Raw genomic sequence first — 20,745 nt, forward strand, 5'->3', positions numbered from 1 at the left:
TGAGGAGGGCATAAATTAAACTTGAGAAACATTTGATCTTTAATATTTTAAAGGCAAAGTTATAAAACTAATTTACCTACAACTTGTAGCAAAATATAAGCATTATTAACAATTAAGCTAAGGAGGAAATTTAGTAATTTATAGTAAGGTGGCTGATAAATTACTTATTATATTTCTTTTTGGATAAATCCATAACTGATAAAAATTATACTTAGTAAGTTCTAAGTCTATAGGAAGCAGAGAAAGACTTTTATGATTGGGATGGCTATCTGCAGCATGTGGCCTGAAAAGACGGAGTATCTTATTTAGTATTCCTTTAGGCTTTTGTGTGTCCCTCCTTCATCTGGAGGGTCTAAACTAATTCCATCCCTCAGAATTGGCCCTTACAATCTGGCACGCCCCCTCTTCCACGATATTCCCTGGGCTTAGAGGGAGGACATTTGAACAGGGCTTTGGCAGATTTCTATGGTTTTAAGGTCCCAGAGATCAGGTAAACTTGCTAATTACTTAAAATTTGTCAGGACTCTGGAAAACAAAATAAAAGAGTTAGTAATGTTTTAAATAAAGAGTCTTTATATGAAAATTTAGTTCCGTCTCATGAGGTTTGAATTAGCTATACTCATGGTCATATCAGATTTTTAATTAAAGTCTTGGAATTTCGTTTTCTTTTAGTCCAGTGGTATATATAATCTCCAAAGTTATTAGAAACCAGTATTTAAGTGGATTTGTCAGTCCTTTCCATGGCCTTTACTTGAAGAAGCCAATTTTAGACTTAGCCAGAAAGAATCATTTTCTGAGATGAATCAAAGTAAAATAATAACTTAAAAGATGATAAAACTTGACCAGCCATGGTTACAGAGAGTCCAAATTGGTTATTTTGTGACATATAGCAATTTACCTAATAACCATAATTATTACTGATAACACATACCAAGACATGTCAATATTTTACAATACTAGTATATTAATAATATACTTATAAGTACAGCCCAAAGAAAGTTAAACACCATTTTATATTTGATAATGTTCCCTGGATAGTTTTGACACATTAAAATAAATCTAAAGTCTGTCTTAGACTTTTGGTGATCCTAATGTGTAAAAAGCTAGTTTAAGGTCAAAAGGCTGGATTCAGAATTTAAGTTTTGGAAAGGTTGTCAAATATCAAAGGCTTAAAGCATTTGTGCATATATAATCACAAACCACTATAAAATAATTTAACAAAGAGATAGATATCAAATAAATCTAAAGGTGATAAAGTTATATGGATACAAATCTTAACCCTTTTTTAGTTTTTCTAGTTAGTCAAAACCTAATAAAGAGAGCACAGAGATTATCTGACAAAGTATAAAATGTTTTACCAAAGCATAAAATGCCAATTACCAAAATTAAACAAAAACCTTTTGTACTACACTACCTTTTATATTAAGAGGAAAAAAAACATGTTATAAAATCAAAATGAGTACACATCATGTTATTTCATTAAGAGTAAATTAATATTGACAGAAATCTTTGTTTTAGCCAAAATTTTTTAATAAATTTTTTATAAACTTCATCCTCACCTGCACGTACCACAAACCATTTACAAAACATACCTTAAAACTTTCGATTTTGTCCTAACATTCCCTTTTTCTAAATAACCATTCATTTTAGGACAAAAATTTCATGCAAGATCCTTTCTTTACATTATTCTTTCTGTTTAACCTTTCTTACCAAAATATATTTCTATATTCATTGTCCCTTTACATCTTTTTCTTACACAAGTGGAATTTTGTATTTTCTTTCTAAATTTATTTTGATTCAGCCCTTATTAGACAAAGTTACACATTTTAATAAGAACATTCTGTTTTATATTCTTTGGTACACCTTATATGTAGAATTACATACAATGACTAGAATTTTTATTTTTAGTAACTTTAAATTTTAGTGAAAACTTTAAAAAGTAGGAAGTCATGAATTGTTTATCCTAAGACACTTGTCATGAAACAAGATTGTAGGTTACTGTAAAATTATAGCCAAATTAATAATTCAAATATATATATATTTTTTTAAGTGCCAAAATCCTATTTTTTTAGAGAAAGGAGACTCAGTGTCTCAAACAAGTATAAGACCTAAATAGACAGACTGCAGTACAAGTTAATAAGGAAGCTGAATCTGTGTCTTTTTTGCAGTTTATTAAAAGATGAATAAAAAATCTTGTTATTCCTATTAATATCATATGACAATCTAGTTTAAAAGAGAAAGCCAAATTTCATTGTGTTAGTGTACTAATCATCAAAGTTAATTTTAATAAAATCTTATAAACAAATCAATCTAATTTTAACCTATAAGACTATAAGACTTTTATAAACCTTTTATAACCTTTAACTTTTATATCTACTTAATTTTTAATGATCATTTACATATTGGATAAGTAGTTTCAAAAAACCAATTAAACAAAATAATGGACTTAAACAGAACTCTAGAACAATTGGGCCTGACTTACATTTTATAGGACATTCTACCTCAAAACCACTGAATACACATTCTTCTCATTAACTCATAGGTCATTCTCTAAGATTGACCATATCCTAGGACAAAGCATATCTCAAACAATTTTTTTTTTTTTTAAAAATAGAAATTATACCGTGTCTTTTTTCAGATCACAATGGAGTAAATGTAGAGATCGACCCTAACAGGAACTCTCATTTTTACACAAAATCATGGAAACTAAACAACCTTCTACTAAATGATCACTTCATAAATGAGGAAATCAAGATGGAAATCAAAAGATTTTTTTTTTTTTAACACAAGTTATCAAACACAAGTTGTCAAAACCTGTGGGACACAGCTAAAGCAGTCCTGAGAGGAAAGTTTGTTTCCATAAATGCCTATAAACAAAATTATCTTTTAACAAACTAATACTTATGCTGTATAACATTTTTTTTTTTTTTTTTTTTTTTTTTTTTTTTTTTGAGACAGAGTCTCACTTTGTTGTCCAGGCTAGAGTGAGTGCCGTGGCGTCAGCCTAGCTCACAGCAACCTCAAACTCCTGGGCTTGAGTGATCCTTCTGCCTCAGCCCCCCGAGTGGCTGGGACTACAGGCATGCGCCACCATGCCCGGCTAATTTTTTATATATATATCAGTTGGCCAATTAATTTCTTTCTATTTATAGTAGAGACGGGGTCTCGCTCTTGCTCAGGCTGGTTTTGAACTCCTGACCTCGAGCAATCCGCCCGCCTCGGCCTCCCAAGAGCTAGGATTACAGGCGTGAGCCACAGCGCCCGGCCGCTGTATAACATTTTATTAAAAGAATTTTTGTACAGAGTTGTTCTTCTTTTATCTAGAAGTTTTAATTACACGTACTAATCATAATGTCAACTCTTAGAAAAACTTAGGAAGTTAAATTAACTTTGAACTATTAGTCACCAATTGTATTAGTATTCCTAAATATAAGGCTATGAAGGTATAAACTTAAACTTATATTTAAGAACTGATGTTCTAGTACTTTACCTTATAAATGACCCATTTCTAAGGGACATATAATGACATTTTATGATTATTTTTTAACTTAACATGACTTTAAGATTTATTTGTATTTATTGCATTTGTATTTACGTAATTCATCTATATTAGCAGCTTACTTAGATCCTAGCTATTAAAAGTTTAAGTTACTTTATTAACCATTTTTATACCCTGTAAATTAGATATATATAACAGAACACGGATTAAAATACAAACTCAAATCTTATCAGAAACAATAAGCATTTAAATAAGACTTGTTATTTTAAACAAAATATAACATCACTTCTAAATTTTGTAAACATAGTAGTCATTTTAGAATATCTTGTTTAAAGGTATTTGCTAATTAGATCCTTCCAAAACATCACATCCCCAAACAAAATCTATTGGCATCATAGGGGAATGTCTCTGGCACCCAAAGTTTGGGAGCAAAGGCCACTGTTCTCCTAAAGGCTTGCTGAAAATCTACTGACATTAAAAGTAATAGGATTAATAAGAGAAGGACTTAAAACTTATACATGGACGTTTTTAGAATGAACACAAAGATGCAGGGGAAATTGTCCATTTTTTATGTTTAAAGTATGGACAGCTGTGTAGAAAGATGATTGGACAAAAAGGATATGAGCTAATTCTAACAGGCTTAGTGGCAGAACCAGCAAGGCATTTTATATTTAGATTTTGCTTGGCCTCTTGAGTGTGCATTTTTCCCTTTTGGGTGTAGGACAAAGCCCTTTCTGGCATGGGGTTTTACAGTAAAACAAAGTAAAAACAAAGTAGGTCAGATAATTGCTTTATGGGCATTTTACATGAATAATTTTAGGTTTTATGGCTAGCTTTAGGGAAGAATTGGCACAAGAGGTGAGCAAGGTCAGAAAATTTTGCTTTTGAAGCCTTTATTTTAAGCTAGTTTTTTTTTTTTTTTTAAATCCCATCAACATAAGATCTCCTGGCTGTAGACTGAGGAAAAAAACTTTCAGCACCATTTGTTAGCACCTCAAACAATGATACAAAGTGGTAACATGCTTTTTACATGAGGTTCAAGATTAAGCTGTTAAAAAAAACAAACTATCTAAATGATCTCAAAACAATGTTTAGTGCATAAACTTTAGCACATTTATAGAGTAAGATTACTTTGAGAGTCTCATGGATTTTAACCATCAGTCACTTTTTATCTTAAATTGCTATATAAAAATTAATAATTTAGAATTTTTTTTTAGGCAAAAACTCTATTACAGTAACACAATGTAATCATAACCAGCTAGATTGTAAAGAGTAGGACAAAAATGGACAAGACCAAGGTAAAACTAAAGCTTTCAATTTAAGTTCTTTACAACTTTCAGGACAACTTTGAATTCCTAACAGTACTGTTAAATGAGTTGAACACACCTTGTGCACCTCTCTACAGGCATTGAATGAGTGGAGGTAAACTATTTCTGCAGTTAGGATTAAAAGACCAAAACCAAAATGTTTTTTTTTTTATACACCTTTAACAATTAAATTTGGATTTTTTTTTCCTATACTTGGTGTTTTATTTATTCTAATTTGTTGACTCAGGTACATTTGCATTTTTACCTTAAAGTTAAACACATAAGTATTTTTGTTGGTAACCCAGATTCAGTTAATATCATTTGACCAAATATTAAATTTACTTAACAAAAATCACCCATTACATTTTTATCAAACCTTTACACCTCAAGAACTTAAAAATGTCCAGTAAAAGCCAGGCAAAAACAAATGTATGCTGACAGTTTGAAAGCATTTTTACTATTACTTTACTAATAACACCTTATTTATTAATAATAACACAGCTTATTTACCAACAGTTACTAAATTCACATGAAGCATTTGGGTTTAATTTATGAGCGCTTCCTTAATTTTAAAACAGTCTGAAACCTATAAGCACAAACATGTGATACATGGACAGACATAAAACATACCCAAACATATACACTCTCTCAGACGCATACATACACACAAAGTTTCTGATAAATTTTACCTTAGAATGTTAGCCATGAAATGGTAACACAAACTCACCAGTCTGTAACAGAAAGCTGGATCTAAATTTCTTCTGATGAGACTGGAACTTGTACACCTGGCAAACTTTAGTTGACCTGATAGGTAACTTAATTAGACCTGTGGATCAAAGTTTTGGGTAAAGCAGTTTCTATGGCAGTTTGATTTTTTTCTTCAGTGCAAAATGAGTATTCTGTGTTAGCATTTTAGCTAGAACTGGCTGCAAGGTCTCCAGGCAGCCTTTCAATTGTAAATACCACAAACAATGAGTTATCTTAACATCACTAGAAAAAGTTAGCAGATTTTAGAGTAGCCAGAAAGGAAGAGAGATAGCTTGAGACATTTTAATAGTGGGGGGTCGACCATTTCAGCTCTGAATTTTTCTTGATGTAATTTTGCCCTTTCTTAAAACCTTGTGCACAAGAATTAGCTATAACCAGCTGGAGCCCTAGAAAACCTGGCATGCCTTTGAATCTTTTTGTTTACAAAAATACTTGCAAGTAGAGGTACCACAAACCAACTGGGGTGCCCCCAAAAGAGTCATTTTCCTTGCCCTTCCTCTTCTTTTTTTTTTCTTCAAGGAACTGAACTGCGGTCTAGGGTTTGGTGTCCTGGATCACAGTGTGCTGCTTGTGGGTGGGGCTCCTCAATGTTTCACCATTGAGTCGGTCCCACCCTCTTAGGTCCCACCCTCTTACGTGTCTCAGTTTCTCTCTCGGGGGTCTAGTACCTCCGAGAGGGCTCAAAACGCTGAGTGATCAGCTCTTATGTGCGTTTCCTGAACGAGCCTTTTTTTAATTAATTTGTTGGGGGGTTCCCTGTGGGGCTACTCACGCCTTGGGGAATCGCCCCAGGCAACTCCCATTCAGGGCCCTGGTCACCCAGAGCTGCCTTAGGTCTGGGAGGAGAAAGCTGCCCCTTTTCTTCGGAGCTGAGAAACTCAGTCTCTCATCTATCTACAAATAGGACAGTTGGGTTCCTTGCCAAATGCGCAGACAAGCCAATTGAAACTAGTTTTGAGAGGAAAAAAAAAGGCAACGGAGAAAGCCCTTTAGAGTGCACCTCCAAACCTAAATTAGGATCCCAAACAACAATTCCTAGGAAAAGAACCAGCTCAGAATAAACCAAGACCATCAACCAAAAGCGGGAGGTCCGGATCTTAGGAGGACTTACCAGTCCCGCTGAAGGAGAAGCTCGGAGTCGGAGGCCTAAAAGGGCCGTGCCGGTACCTGGCGCCGAGTCCGCGCTGCTCCTTAGGCGGTCCTGAGTCTTCTCTGAGATCCTGCCGGCTACGCCAAAATTGTCGACGGAAAAAAGCCAAACTCTGTAAAATAATTTTAAAGAGATTTATTCTGAGCCAAATTTGAGGACCATGACCCGGAGCCACTGCCAAGAGGCCTTGGGCAAGTGGACTCGCTGTGGCTGGGCTACAGTTCAGTTTTATACATTTTCAGAGAGGCAGGGGTTACAGGCAAAGTCACAAATCAATACATGAGAGGCATACATTGGTTTGGCCCAAAAAAGGTGGGACATCTCGAAGCGGGGGCTTACAGGTTATAGGTGGGTTTAAAGATTCTTTGGCTGGCAATTGGCTGAGAGAGTTAGTCTTTATCTAGAAGACCAGAAAAGATATGCTTACTTTAAGATAAGGGTATGAGCACTCTGGGAGGTCCAGACAGGAGGACACTTTAAATTTACAATAGGCGCCTGCTAGGATGTTTTAAGATGGTTTAAATTTAAGAATAGGCATCTGCTAGGATGCTTGAGTTAAGACAGGGGCTTCTTATTTTTTAGGTGATGTTAATGCCATACCAGAATCAGGTCAGGAAGTAAACCACTGCTTCGTTTGGTTAACAAAAGCCGCTTAGTGGGAATTTACTGTTTGTCAGCCTAACCCTGCTGGCCTCCTTACCATTTGCCAGCCTAACCCAGCTGGCCTCCTTAGGAAGGAGTTTTTAGCAAAAAATTAGAGTTCAGTCCTCAGAGATAAGAGACACTTTTAAAAAATAATGAATCCGAAGAGAAAAGTAAAAGGAGGCCTGTGGAGCAGGTCTGGGTGTGACTCCGGATCCCCCAACATCAGGTGCCACCACCAAAGATTCCTAGGTGTAGCCCATAGAACCCCAAAAGCAACGGGACGAGTTCTGGTCACATACTCCCTCAAAATGACATCCTGGCCTTCTTCTGGAACTCCCTCCCCTCTCAGACTCTCAAGGTTTCCTCCAGTGTGTCGGTTCCCACAGAGCAGACCTTTGGTCTGAGACCTGACAGTCCAGAAGCCACGCATGCTGCCGCGTGACGGCGGTGTCGCAGCTTGGGACAAGAGGAGGCCCCACGGTGCGGGCTGGGGCGCCAGGCACCACGGCGGGCGCTGAGGGTGGGGGTGACCCCCACCCCGGGCCGCCGCCTCGCTCCCAGAGAGGGGACAGAACAAGAGGCAAAACAAAAAAAAAAAAAAAAGAAGACGCCTACGGCACCCGGTATTCCCAGGCGGTCTCCCATCCAAGTACTAACCAGGCCCGACCCTGCTTAGCTTCCGAGATCAGACGAGATCGGGCGCGTTCAGGGTGGTGTGGCCCTAGACGGCGGAGGGCGCCCCTGCCCCGCTCAAGAAGCCGAGCCTCTCTGCACTTCCCCGCCGCCTCCTCCCGCCCCAGGCCCCGCGCCAGCGCTGACCCGCACCGGGCGGGCCTGTTGAGTTCACCGGCCGGGTCCGGCGGGCTCCGAGGGACGGGGGGTGACAGGCGGGGCGGGGCGGGGCGGGCAGGGAGCGGCGGGCCGGGGTGGGGGGCTGTCTCTCTATACACACACACACACACACACACACACTCACACTCACACTCACTCACTCACACTCACACAAGATGCGCCTCCACGGCTGGACTCACCGAGGTGGAGACATTCCAGCCCCCTTCCTCTCCTCGCCTGGCCTCCTTCACCTACCCGCCCCCCACCCCCAGCTCGTGGCCGCTGCCGCCGCCGCCGCCCCGATTGCGCATGCGCGGGTCGCCCGCCCTTTGACCCCAGGCAGGGGCCGCCCTCCCCGACAACCCCTTTCAGCTGCGCCCCCCACCCTGTGGGTGGGATGCTGCCTATTCCCTCGGGCCCGGGCTGGGGCACAGCGCATGGGGGAGGGGAGCGAGTGTATGGGGCGTCTCTCTCTCTCTCTAGGGATGTGTCCCATGGGTGTGGTGGCGTGGTTTGTGGGGCGCAGAAGAAATCAGTCCCCTCCATCTCCTAACTCTGGAAAACGCCCAAGCCCTTGGAGAACTGCCGGCAACGCGACCGTGGGGGCCGGGACCCTCCTCTGTGTCCTCCTGTGGCCCAGTCCAAGGGGCCTGGGCCTGGCCGGGGCTGCATTGGACCCCGACCACCCTGGCGTGTGGACTCGCTAAAAATCGGCGATTAGATATTGGATTCCAGCTTCATTGAGGTCATTTCACTAATGAGTGCACCGGAAAGAGTTTCCTAATCCATCTGTGAGGGTGGCAACTGAAAGAGAATTTTAAAGCTGACAGAATAGGCGAGGAAAGGCATAGGAGATTTCCACACCCAGTAAGGAAGCCTTTCCCGAAATGGAAGAAAGAAACGAGCAAACAGAGACACCGGTAGCCCGCCAGGATCAGAGTCTGCCCCCGAGAGAAAGTACCCTGACCAGGTTCACCCGTGGGTGGGTGGCGAGCTAGCGGCATTCAGAAGAGCGAGGCCCGCAGTCTGTGCAGAAGACACCTGCACTCGGGTGTGTGTGGCGGCACGATTCACAAGCAGCTCCAGATGTTAAGCCAAGGAGAAGCCAGGGAGTTCCCAACGCCCCAGGTGTCCTCAGCCCACGACTGGCTGCTGGGGGAATGCGAAGCCCGGCTCCTTGTCTCAGAGCGGGACAACCAGGAGGTGTGACGTACACCCCGGGGTTCCCAGGAGGATCAGGCTGAAGCTGGGACTTGGCCTGAAAGTGTCCCCTCGCACGGCCACCCCCTTCCCCTTCCTGCTCCTCTACTCCTGGTGCCCCTCCATCCAGGGGCAAGACCTTAAAGAGTCACCCGCAAGAGAATCCTGGTCCCAAAGGAGCCTTCTGGGGGACCCGTGCTGAGAGAGGTTGTGGGCATGGCCCGCTGGGGCTCTGCCCGACCCAGGGCTGAGAGATGCAACCTCCCAGCTCTGGGTCCCTGCAGGGGAAGCGTTGGCAAGCACAGGGCCAGTCCTCCAAAGGCCCAGGTGCAGGGAGCCCAGGCCAAGCAGCCTGTGGAAGAAGCCACCCCGGGAACACGACTGCAGGCCACGGCCCTTCCCACCTCCTCCTCCTCCTCCTGCTCCTCCACCCCCCCCCGACCTCCCACCCCCACCCCCGACATGGCGCAGGGCTCAGAGACACCTCAGACACTTGCTACCCAAAGTGCAAAGGGCATCAGTTGCTCCTCCAAACCCCCCCCCCCCGCCCAGCAGACCGCGTTGTCCAGCCAGCCCCCGGGCCTCCCTGGGGTGCCCAGCACAAAAGTGCAGACAACCACCGGACCCTCAATCTCAGTTTTCGGATGTTTTTGCCACTCTAAGGACCCGCAGGCCAGCTGGGCCTTCTGGCAGGACAGAGAGCCCCGGAATCCGACATGGAGAGCTGGGTGTACGTCCCCACGAGGAGGCGGTCCCCACCTCCGCGGCTCTCCCCTTGCGGGGGGGAAAAGCAGCCACGGGGCCTCAGAGAAGACACCAGGCTGGGCGCCCGCCCCACAGTGGGGGCACGTCCCCCGCAGGCCACTTAGCGACGGCCGCCGGCCGGCGGACGGTTGGGTGGCGCGAGACGCTGCGGCCGCCCTGCTACCGGGTTCCTGGGAGGGCGTCCTGGAACCAGCGTCCACACCAAGCCCTTGGAAGGCCCAGGCGACGGAGGAGCCCCGTCAGGCAGGGGCCGAGGACGGTGACGGCCCGGGCGGGGAGGAGCGTGTCAGGCAGGGGCAGAGGACGGTGACAGGAGACAGCCGGGCGGGAAGGAGTCAGTCAGGCAGGGGCCGAGGAGGAGACGGGCTGGGTAAGGGTTAGGGTTAGACTCAGGGCACAAGTCACAATCGCAAAGACCTGGAAGCGACCCGAGTGCCCATCGACCCACGAGTGCGTAAATGAAATGTGGCGCGTGGACACCACGGAGTGCTATTCAGCTAGGAGGAGCAGCGGTGAGAGGGCACCTCTCGTGGTTCTCCTGGCCAGAGCTGGAACCCGTTCCAGTAAGCCAGGTAGCCCAAGAATGGACACACGAGCACCACGTGCTCGTGCTCACCAGCAAATGGGTACGAACCGATGGACACCTAAGTGGACACAGAGGAATCACCTTCATCGGGTGGGTGTCGGGCGGGTGGGGGGAGGGGATGGGCATACACCTCCATTAGGAATGGGGTGAGTGCGCACCGACTGGGGGATTGGCGAACTTGAGGCTCTGACCCGAGGGGGGAGGCTGGGAGAGGGCAACGTACCCGACCTTAACATTGGTACCCCCACAATACGCTGGAACAACATCAGAGGTAAATGAATAAGAACACTGGGGGGAGGGGGGCGCGGGCAACACATGTCACCTTCATACTTGGACTCCCATCATCTGCTTGAAAAGAGAGAGAAAAGAAAATGCAATCATAGAGATAAGAGACACTTTTAAAAAATAATGAATCCGAAGAGAAAAGTAAAAGGAGGCCTGTGGAGCAGGTCTGGATGTGACTCCGGATCCCCCAACATCAGGTGCCACCACCAAAGATTCCTAGGTGTAGCCCATAGAACCCCAAAAGCAACGGGACGAGTTCTGGTCACATACTCCCTCAAAATGACATCCTGGCCTTCTTCTGGAACTCCCTCCCCTCTCAGACTCTCAAGGTTTCCTCCAGCGTGTCGGTTCCCACAGAGCAGACCTTTGGTCTGAGACCTGACAGTCCAGAAGCCACGCATGCTGCCGCGTGACGGCGGTGTCGCGGCTTGGGACAAGAGGAGGCCCCACGGTGCGGGCTGGGGCGCCAGGCACCGCGGCGGGCGCTGAGGGTGGGGGTGACCCCCGCCCCGGGCCGCCGCCTCGCTCCCAGAGAGAGGACAGAACAAGAGGCAAAACAAAAAAAAAAAAAGAAGAAGCCTACGGCACCCGGTATTCCCAGGCGGTCTCCCATCCAAGTACTAACCAGGCCCGACCCTGCTTAGCTTCCGAGATCAGACGAGATCGGGCGCGTTCAGGGTGGTGTGGCCCTAGACGGCGGAGGGCGCCCCTGCCCCGCTCAAGAAGCCGAGCCTCTCTGCGCTTCCCCGCCGCCTCCTCCCGCCCCAGGCCCCGCGCCGGCACTGACCCGCACCGGGCGGGCCTGTTGAGTTCACCGGCCGGGTCCGGCGGGCTCCGAGGGACGGGGGTGACAGGCGGGGCGGGGCGGGGCGGGCAGGGAGCGGCGGGCCGGGGTGGGGGGCTGTCTCTCTATACACACACACACACACACTCACACTCACACTCACTCACTCACACTCACACAAGATGCGCCTCCACGGCTGGACTCGCCAAGGTGGAGACCTTCCAGCCCCCTTCCTCTCCTCGCCTGGCCCACCCCCAGCTCGTGGCCGTCCCCGCCGCCACCGCCGCCGCCGCCGCCGATTGCGCACGCGCGGGTCGCCCGCCCTTTGACCCCAGGCAGGGGCCGCCCTCCCCGACAACCCCTTTCAGCTGCGCCCCCCACCCTGTGGGTGGGCTGCCGCCTATTCCCCCGGGCCCGGGCTGGGGCACAGCGCATGGGGGAGGGGAGCGAGTGTATGGGGCGTCTCTCTCTCTCTCTCTAGGGATGTGTCCCATGGGTGGGGTGGCGTGGTTAGTGGGGCGCTGAAGAAATCAGTCCCCTCCATCTCCTACCTCTGGAAAACGCCCAAGCCCTTGGAGAACTGCCGGCAACGCGACCGTGGGGGCCGGGACCCTCCTCTGTGTCCTCCTGTGGCCCAGTCCAAGGGGCCTGGGCCTGGCCGGGGCTGCATTGGACCCCGACCACCCTGGCGTGTGGACTCGCTAAAAATCGGCCATTAGATATTGGATTCCAGCTTCATTGAGGTCATTTCACTAATGAGTGCACCGGAAAGAGTTTCCTAATCCATCTGTGAGGGTGGCAACTGAAAGAGAATTTTAAAGCTGACAGAATAGGCGAGGAAAGGCATAGGAGATTTCCACACCCAGTAAGGAAGCCTTTCCCGAAATGGAAGAAAGAAACGAGCAAACAGAGACACCGGTAGCCCGCCAGGATCAGAGTCTGCCCCCGAGAGAAAGTACCCTGACCAGGTTCACCCGTGGGTGGGTGGCGAGCTAGCGGCATTCAGAAGAGCGAGGCCCGCAGTCTGTGCAGAAGACACCTGCACTCGGGTGTGTGTGGCGGCACGATTCACAAGCAGCTCCAGATGTTAAGCCAAGGAGAAGCCAGGGAGTTCCCAACGCCCAAGGTGTCCTCAGCCCACGACTGGCTGCTGGGGGAATGCGAAGCCTGGCTCCTTGTCCCTTGTCTCAGAGCGGGACAGCCAGGAGGTGTGACGTACACCCCGGGGTTCCCAGGAGGATCAGGCTGAAGCTGGGACTTGGCCTGAAAGTGTCCCCTCGCACGGCCACCCCCTTCCCCTTCCTGCTCCTCCACTCCTGGTGCCCCTCCATCCAGGGGCCAGACCTTAAAGAGTCACCCGCAAGAGAATCCTGGTCCCAAAGGAGCCTTCTGGGGGACCCGTGCTGAGAGACGTTGTGGGCATGGCCCGCTGGGGCTCTGCCCGACCCAGGGCTGAGAGATGCAACCTCCCAGCTCTGGGTCCCTGCAGGGGAAGCGTTGGCAAGCACAGGGCCAGTCCTCCAAAGGCCCAGGTGCAGGGAGCCCAGGCCAAGCAGCCTGTGGAAGAAGCCACCCCGGGAACACGACTGCAGGCCACGGCCCTTCCCACCTCCTCCTCCTCCTCCTCCTCCTGCTCCTCCACCCCCCCCCGACCTCCCACCCCCACCCCCGACATGGCGCAGGACTCAGAGACACCTCAGACACTTGCTACCCAAAGTGCAAAGGGCATCAGTTGCTCCTCCAAACCCCCCCCCCCGCCCAGCAGACCGCATTGTCCAGCCAGCCCCCGGGCCTCCCTGGGGTGCCCAGCACAAAAGTGCAGACAACCACCGGACCCTCAATCTCAGTTTTCGGATGTTTTTGCCACTCTAAGGACCCGCAGGCCAGCTGGGCCTTCTGGCAGGACAGAGAGCCCCGGAATCCGACGTGGAGAGCTGGGTGTACGTCCCCACGAGGAGGCGGTCCCCACCTCCGCGGCTCTCCCCTTGCGGGGGGGGGAAAAGCAGCCACGGGGCCTCAGAGAAGACACCAGGCTGGGCGCCCGCCCCACAGTGGGGGCACGTCCCCCGCAGGCCACTTAGCGACGGCCGCCGGCCGGCGGACGGTTGGGTGGCGCGAGACGCTGCGGCCGCCCTGCTACCGGGTTCCTGGGAGGGCGTCCTGGAACCAGCGTCCACACCAAGCCCTTGGAAGGCCCAGGCGACGGAGGAGCCCCGTCAGGCAGGGGCCGAGGACGGTGACGGCCCGGGCGGGGAGGAGCGTGTCAGGCAGGGGCAGAGGACGGTGACAGGTGACAGGCCGGGCGGGAAGGAGTCAGTCAGGCAGGGGCCGAGGAGGAGACGGGGCTGGGTAAGGGTTAGGGTTAGAGTCAGGGCACAAGTCACAATCGCAAAGACCTGGAAGCGACCCGAGTGCCCATCGACCCACGAGTGCGTAAATGAAATGTGGCGCGTGGACACCACGGAGTGCTATTCAGCTAGGAGGAGCAGCGGTGAGAGGGCACCTCTCGTGGTTCTCCTGGCCAGAGCTGGAACCCGTTCCAGTAAGCCAGGTAGCCCAAGAATGGACACACGAGCACCACGTGCTCGCGCTCACCAGCAAATGGGTACGAACCGACGGACACCCAAGTGGACACAGAGGAATCACCTTCATCGGGTGGGTGTCGGGCGGGTGGGGAGAGGGGATGGGCATACACCTCCATTAGGAATGGGGTGGGTGCGCACCGACTGGGGGATGGGCGCACTTGAGGCTCTGACCCGAGGGGGGAGGCTGGGAGAGGGCAACGTACCCGACCTTAACATTGGTACCCCCACAATACGCTGGAACAACATCAGAGGTTAATGAATAAGAACACAGGGGGGAGGGGGGCACGGGCAACACATGTCACCTTAATACTTGGACTCCCATCATCTGCTTGAAAACAGAGAGAAAAGAAAATGCAATCATAGAGATAAGAGACACTTTTTAAACATAATGAATCCGAAGAGAAAAGTAAAAGGAGGCCTGTGGGGCAGGTCTGGGTGTGACTCCGGATCCCCCAACATCAGGTGCCACCACCAAAGATTCCTACGTGTAGCCCATAGAACCCCAAAAGCAACGGGACGAGTTCTGGTCACATACTCCCTCAAAATGACATCCTGGCCTTCTTCTGGAACTCCCTCCCCTCTCAGACTCTCAAGGTTTCCTCCAGCGTGTCGGTTCCCACAGAGCAGACCTTTGGTCTGAGACCTGACAGTCCGGAAGCCACGCATGCTGCCGCGTGACGGCGGTGTCGCGGCTTGGGACAAGAGGAGGCCCCACGGTGCGGGCTGGGGCGCCAGGCACCGCGGCGGGCGCTGAGGGTGGGGGTGACCCCCGCCCCTTGCCGCCGCCTCGCTCCCAGAGAGGGGACAGAACAAGAGGCAAAACAAAAAAAAAAAAAAAAAAAAAAAGAAGCCTACGGCACCCGGTATTCCCAGGCGGTCTCCCATCCAAGTACTAACCGGGCCCGACCCTGCTTAGCTTCCGAGACCAGACGAGATCGGGGGCGTTCAGGGTGGTGTGGCCCTAGACGGCGGCGGAGGGCGCCCCTGCCCCGCTCAAGAAGCCGAGCCTCTCTGGGCTTCCCCGCCGCCGCCTCCCGCCCCAGGCCCCGCGCCGGGCCGGGCCGGGCCGGTTGAGTTCGCCGGCCGGGTCCCGCGGGCTCCCAGGGACGGGGGTGATGGGCGGGGCGGGGCGGGGCGGGGGGCTGTCTCTGTATACACACACACACACACTCACACTCACTCACACTCACACAAGATGCGCCTCCACGGCTGGACTCGCCAAGGTGGAGCCCTCCCAGGCCCCCTCGTCTCCTCGCCCGGCCTCCTTCACCTACCCGCTGCCCACCCCCAGCGCGTCGCTGCCTGCCACTGACTGCGCACGCGCGGGACGCTCGCCCTTTGACCCCAGCCAGGGGCCGCCCTCCCCCACAACCCCTTTCAGCTGCGCCCCCCCCTCGCCCTGTGGGTGGGCTGCCGCCTATTCCCCCGGGCCAGGGCTGGGGCACAGCCAGTGTCTGGGGCGTCTCTCTCTGGGGATGTGTCCCATGGGTGGGGTGGGGTGGCGTGGTTTGGGGGGCGCTGAAGAAATCAGTCCCCTCCATCTCCTACCTCTGGAAAACGCCCAAGCCCGTGGAGAACTGCCGGCACCGCTTCGTGGGGGCCGGGACCCTCCTCCGTGTCCTCCTGTGGCCCAGTCCAAGGGGCCTGGGCCTGGCCGGGGCTGCATTGGACCCCGACCACCCTGGCGTGTGGACTCGCTAAAAATCGGCCATTAGATATTGGATTCCAGCTTCCTGGAGGTCATTTCACTAATGAGTGCACCGGAAAGAGTTTCCTAATCCATCTGTGAGGGTGGCAACTGAAAGAGAATTTGAAAGCTGACAGAATAGGCGAGGGAAGGCATAGGAGATTTCCACACCCAGCAAGGAAGACTTTCCCGAAATGGAAGAAAGAAACGAGCAAACAGAGACACCGGTAGCCCGCCCGGAAAAGAGTCTGCCCCTTAGAGAAAGCACCCTGACCAGGTTCACCCGTGGGTGGGTGGCGAGCTAGCGGCATTCAGAAGAGCGAGGCCCGCAGTCTGTGCGGAAGACACCTGCGCTCGGGTGTGTGTGGCGGCGCGATTCACAAGCAGCTCTAGACGTTAAACCAAGGAGAAGCCAGGGAGTTCCCAACGCCCCAGGTGTCCTCAGCCCACGACTGGCTGCTGTGGGAATGCGAAGCCCGGCTCCTGGTCTCAGAGCGGGGTTCCCAGGAGGATCAGGCTGAAGCTGGGACTCGGCCTCAAAGTGTCCCCTCGCATGGCCACCCCCTTCCCCTTCCTGCTCCTCTACGCCTGGTGCCCCTCCATCCAGGGGCCAGACCTTAAAGAGTCACCGCAAGAGAATCCTGGTCCCAAAGGAGCCTTCTGGGGGACCGGTGCTGAGAGAGGTTGTGGGCATGGCCCGCTGGGGCTCTGCCCGACCCAGGGCTGAGAGATGCCACCTCCCAGCTCTGGGTCCCTGCAGGAAGTGTTGGCAAGCACAGGGCCGGTCCTCCAAAGGCCCAGGTGCAGGGAGCCCAGGCCAAGCAGCCTGTGGAAGAAGCCACTTGCCGTGCCACCCCGGGAACACGACTGCAGGCCCCGGCCCTTCCCACCTCCTCCTCCTCCTCCTCCTCCTCCTCCCCCCCCGGCCCCCCCCCACAGGGCACAGGGCTCAGAGACACCTCAGACTCTTGCTACCCAAAGTGCAAAGGGCATCAGTTGCTCCTCCACCCCCCCCCCCCGCCCAGCAGACCACGTTGTCCAGCCAGCCCCCGGGCCTCCCTGGGGTGCCCAGCACAAAAGTGCAGACACCCACCGGACCCTCAATCTCAGTTTTCGGATGTTTTTGCCACTCTAAGGACCCGCAGGCCAGCTGGGCCTTCGGGCAGGACAGAGAGCCCCGGAATCCGACGTGGAGAGCTGCGTGTACGTCCCCATCAGGAGGCGGTCCCCACCTCCGCGGCTCTCCCCTTGCGGGGAGCGGCAGCCCAGCCGGCAGCCGCAGGGCCTCAGGGAAGACACCAGGCTGGGCCCCCGCGGCACAGCGGGGGCACGTCCCCCGCACTCACGCGACTTAGGGACGGCTGCTGGAGACTGCTGCGGCCACCCTGCTGCCGGGTTTCTGGAGGGCTTCCTGGAAGCAGCGTCCACACCAAGCCCTTGGAAGGCCCAGGCGACGGAGGAGCCGGTCAGGCAGGGGCCGAGGACGGTGAGAGGCCGGGCGGGCGGGAAGGAGCATGTCAGGCAGGGGCAGAGGACGGTGACAGGCCGGGCGGGGAGGAGCCGGTCAGGCGGGGGCCCAGGACAGTGATGGGCCTGGCCGGGGAGGAGTGCGTCAGGCAGGGGCAGAGGAGACGTCAGGCAGGGGCAGAGGAGACGGGGGCTGGGTAAGGGTTAGGGTGACAGTTAGGGCACAATTCACAATCGCAAAGACGTGGAAGCGACCCGAGTGCCCATCCATCCAGGAGTGCATGAATAAAATGTGGCGCGTGGACACCACGGAGTGCCATTCGGCTGTGAGGAGCAGCGGTGAGAGGGCGCCTCTCGTGTTCTCCTGGCCAGAGCTGGAACCCGTTCCAGTAAGCCAGGTATCCCAAGAATGGACACACGAGCACCACGTGAGCGCGCTCACCAGCAAATTGGTACGAACGGATGGACGCCTAAGTGGACAGAGAGGAGTCACCTTCATCGGGTGGGTGTCGGGCGGGTGGGGGGAGGGGAGGGGCATACACATCCATTAGGCATGGGGTGGGTGCGCACCGACTGGGGGATGGGCGCACTTGAAGCTCTGACCCGAGGGGGGAGGCTTGGAGAGGGCAAGGCACCCGACCTTAACATTGGTACCCCCACAATACGCTGGAACAACATGAGAGGTATATGAATAAGAACACAGGGGGGGCCGGGCGCGGTAGCTCACGCCTGTAATCCTAGCTCTCTGGGAGGCCGAGGCGGGCGGATTGCTCCAGGTCAGGAGTTCGAAACCAGCCTGAGCAAGAGCGAGACCCCGTCTCTACTAAAAATAGAAAGAAATTAATTGGCCAACTAATATATATAGAAAAACAGAGCCGGGCGTGGTGGTGCATGCCTGTAGTCCCAACTACTCGGGAGGCTGAGGCAGCAGGATTGCTTGAGCCCGGAGATTGAGGTTGCTGTGAGCTAGGCTGACGCCATGGCACTCACTCTAGCCTGGGCAGCAAAACGAGACTCTGTCTCAAAAAAAAAAAAAAAAAGAACACAGGGGGGAGGGGGGCACGGGCAACACATGTCACCTGAATACTTGTACTCCCATCATCTGCTTGAAGAGAGAGAGAAAAGAAAATGCAATCCTAGAGGTAAGAGACACTTTTTAAAAATAATGAATCCGAAGAGAAAAGTAAAAGGAGGCCTGTGGAGCAGGTCTGGGTGTGACTCCGGATCCCCCAACATCAGGTGCCACCACCAAAGATTCCTGCGTGTAGCCCATAGAACCCCAAAAGCAACGGGACGAGTTCTGGTCACATACTCCCTCAAAATGACATCCTGGCCTTCTTCTGGAACTCCCTCCCCTCTCAGACTCTCAAGGTTTCCTCCAGCGTGTCGGTTCCCACAGAGCAGACCTTTGGTCTGAGACCTGACAGTCCAGATGCCACGCATGCTGCCGCGTGGCGGCGGTGTCGCGGCTTGGGACAAGAGGAGGCCCCACGGTGCGGGCTGGGGCGCCAGGCACCGCGGGCGGGCGCTGAGGGTGGGGGTGACCCCCACCCCGGGCCGCCGCCGCGCTCCCAGAAAGGGGACAGAACAAGAGGCAAAAAAAAAAAAAAAAAAAAGCAGCAGCCTGTGGCACCCGGTATTCCCAGGCGGTCTCCCATCCAAGTACTAACCGGGCCCGACCCTGCTTAGCTTCCGAGACCAGACGAGATCGGGGGCGTTCAGGGTGGTGTGGCCCTAGACGGCGGCGGAGGGCGCCCCTGCCCCGCTCAAGAAGCCGAGCCTCTCTGGGCTTCCCCGCCGCCGCCGCCTCCCGCCCCAGGCCCCGCGCCGGGCCGGGCCGGGCCGGTTGAGTTCGCCGGCCGGGTCCCGCGGGCTCCCAGGGACGGGGGTGATGGGCGGGGCGGGGCGGGGCGGGGGGCTGTCTCTGTATACACACACACACACACACTCACACTCACTCACACTCACACAAGATGCGCCTCCACGGCTGGACTCGCCAAGGTGGAGCCCTCCCAGCCCCCCTCGTCTCCTCGCCCGGCCTCCTTCACCTACCCGCTGCCCACCCCCAGCGCGTCGCTGCCTGCCGCTGACTGCGCACGCGCGGGACGCTCGCCCTTTGACCCCAGCCAGGGGCCGCCCTCCCCCACAACCCCTTTCAGCTGCGCCCCCCCCCTCGCCCTGTGGGTGGGCTGCCGCCTATTCCCCCGGGCCAGGGCTGGGGCACAGCCAGTGTCTGGGGCGTCTCTCTCTGGGGATGTGTCCCATGGGTGGGGTGGGGTGGCGTGGTTTGGGGGGCGCTGAAGAAATCAGTCCCCTCCATCTCCTACCTCTGGAAAACGCCCAAGCCCGTGGAGAACTGCCGGCACCGCTTCGTGGGGGCCGGGACCCTCCTCCGTGTCCTCCTGTGGCCCAGTCCAAGGGGCCTGGGCCTGGCCGGGGCTGCATTGGACCCCGACCACCCTGGCGTGTGGACTCGCTAAAAATCGGCCATTAGATATTGGATTCCAGCTTCCTGGAGGTCATTTCACTAATGAGTGCACCGGAAAGAGTTTCCTAATCCATCTGTGAGGGTGGCAACTGAAAGAGAATTTGAAAGCTGACAGAATAGGCGAGGGAAGGCATAGGAGATTTCCACACCCAGCAAGGAAGACTTTCCCGAAATGGAAGAAAGAAACGAGCAAACAGAGACACCGGTAGCCCGCCCGGAAAAGAGTCTGCCCCTTAGAGAAAGCACCCTGACCAGGTTCACCCGTGGGTGGGTGGCGAGCTAGCGGCATTCAGAAGAGCGAGGCCCGCAGTCTGTGCGGAAGACACCTGCGCTCGGGTGTGTGTGGCGGCGCGATTCACAAGCAGCTCTAGACGTTAAACCAAGGAGAAGCCAGGGAGTTCCCAACGCCCCAGGTGTCCTCAGCCCACGACTGGCTGCTGTGGGAATGCGAAGCCCGGCTCCTGGTCTCAGAGCGGGGTTCCCAGGAGGATCAGGCTGAAGCTGGGACTCGGCCTCAAAGTGTCCCCTCGCATGGCCACCCCCTTCCCCTTCCTGCTCCTCTACGCCTGGTGCCCCTCCATCCAGGGGCCAGACCTTAAAGAGTCACCGCAAGAGAATCCTGGTCCCAAAGGAGCCTTCTGGGGGACCGGTGCTGAGAGAGGTTGTGGGCATGGCCCGCTGGGGCTCTGCCCGACCCA

General features: G+C 52.9%; 4 non-coding genes across 4 annotated transcripts; all 4 read right to left on the reverse strand.

Moving 5' to 3' along the window:
- Nucleotides 1-7,977: 7,977 nt before the first annotated feature.
- On the reverse strand, nt 7,978-8,096 carry LOC142864263 (5S ribosomal RNA). The gene has a single exon (XR_012914799.1). It is a non-coding gene; the product is annotated as a 5S ribosomal RNA (ribosomal RNA).
- Nucleotides 8,097-11,612: 3,516 nt separating this feature from the next.
- On the reverse strand, nt 11,613-11,731 carry LOC142864152 (5S ribosomal RNA). Its single transcript, XR_012914737.1, has one exon. It is a non-coding gene; the product is annotated as a 5S ribosomal RNA (ribosomal RNA).
- Nucleotides 11,732-15,253: 3,522 nt separating this feature from the next.
- On the reverse strand, nt 15,254-15,372 carry LOC142864314 (5S ribosomal RNA). Its single transcript, XR_012914839.1, has one exon. It is a non-coding gene; the product is annotated as a 5S ribosomal RNA (ribosomal RNA).
- Nucleotides 15,373-19,180: 3,808 nt separating this feature from the next.
- On the reverse strand, nt 19,181-19,299 carry LOC142864160 (5S ribosomal RNA). The gene has a single exon (XR_012914745.1). It is a non-coding gene; the product is annotated as a 5S ribosomal RNA (ribosomal RNA).
- Between the last annotated feature and the right edge of the window lie 1,446 nt (nt 19,300-20,745).

The sequence above is a fragment of the Microcebus murinus genome, chromosome 24 (assembly GCF_040939455.1).
Source record: "Microcebus murinus isolate Inina chromosome 24, M.murinus_Inina_mat1.0, whole genome shotgun sequence".
NCBI lineage: Eukaryota > Metazoa > Chordata > Mammalia > Primates > Cheirogaleidae > Microcebus > Microcebus murinus.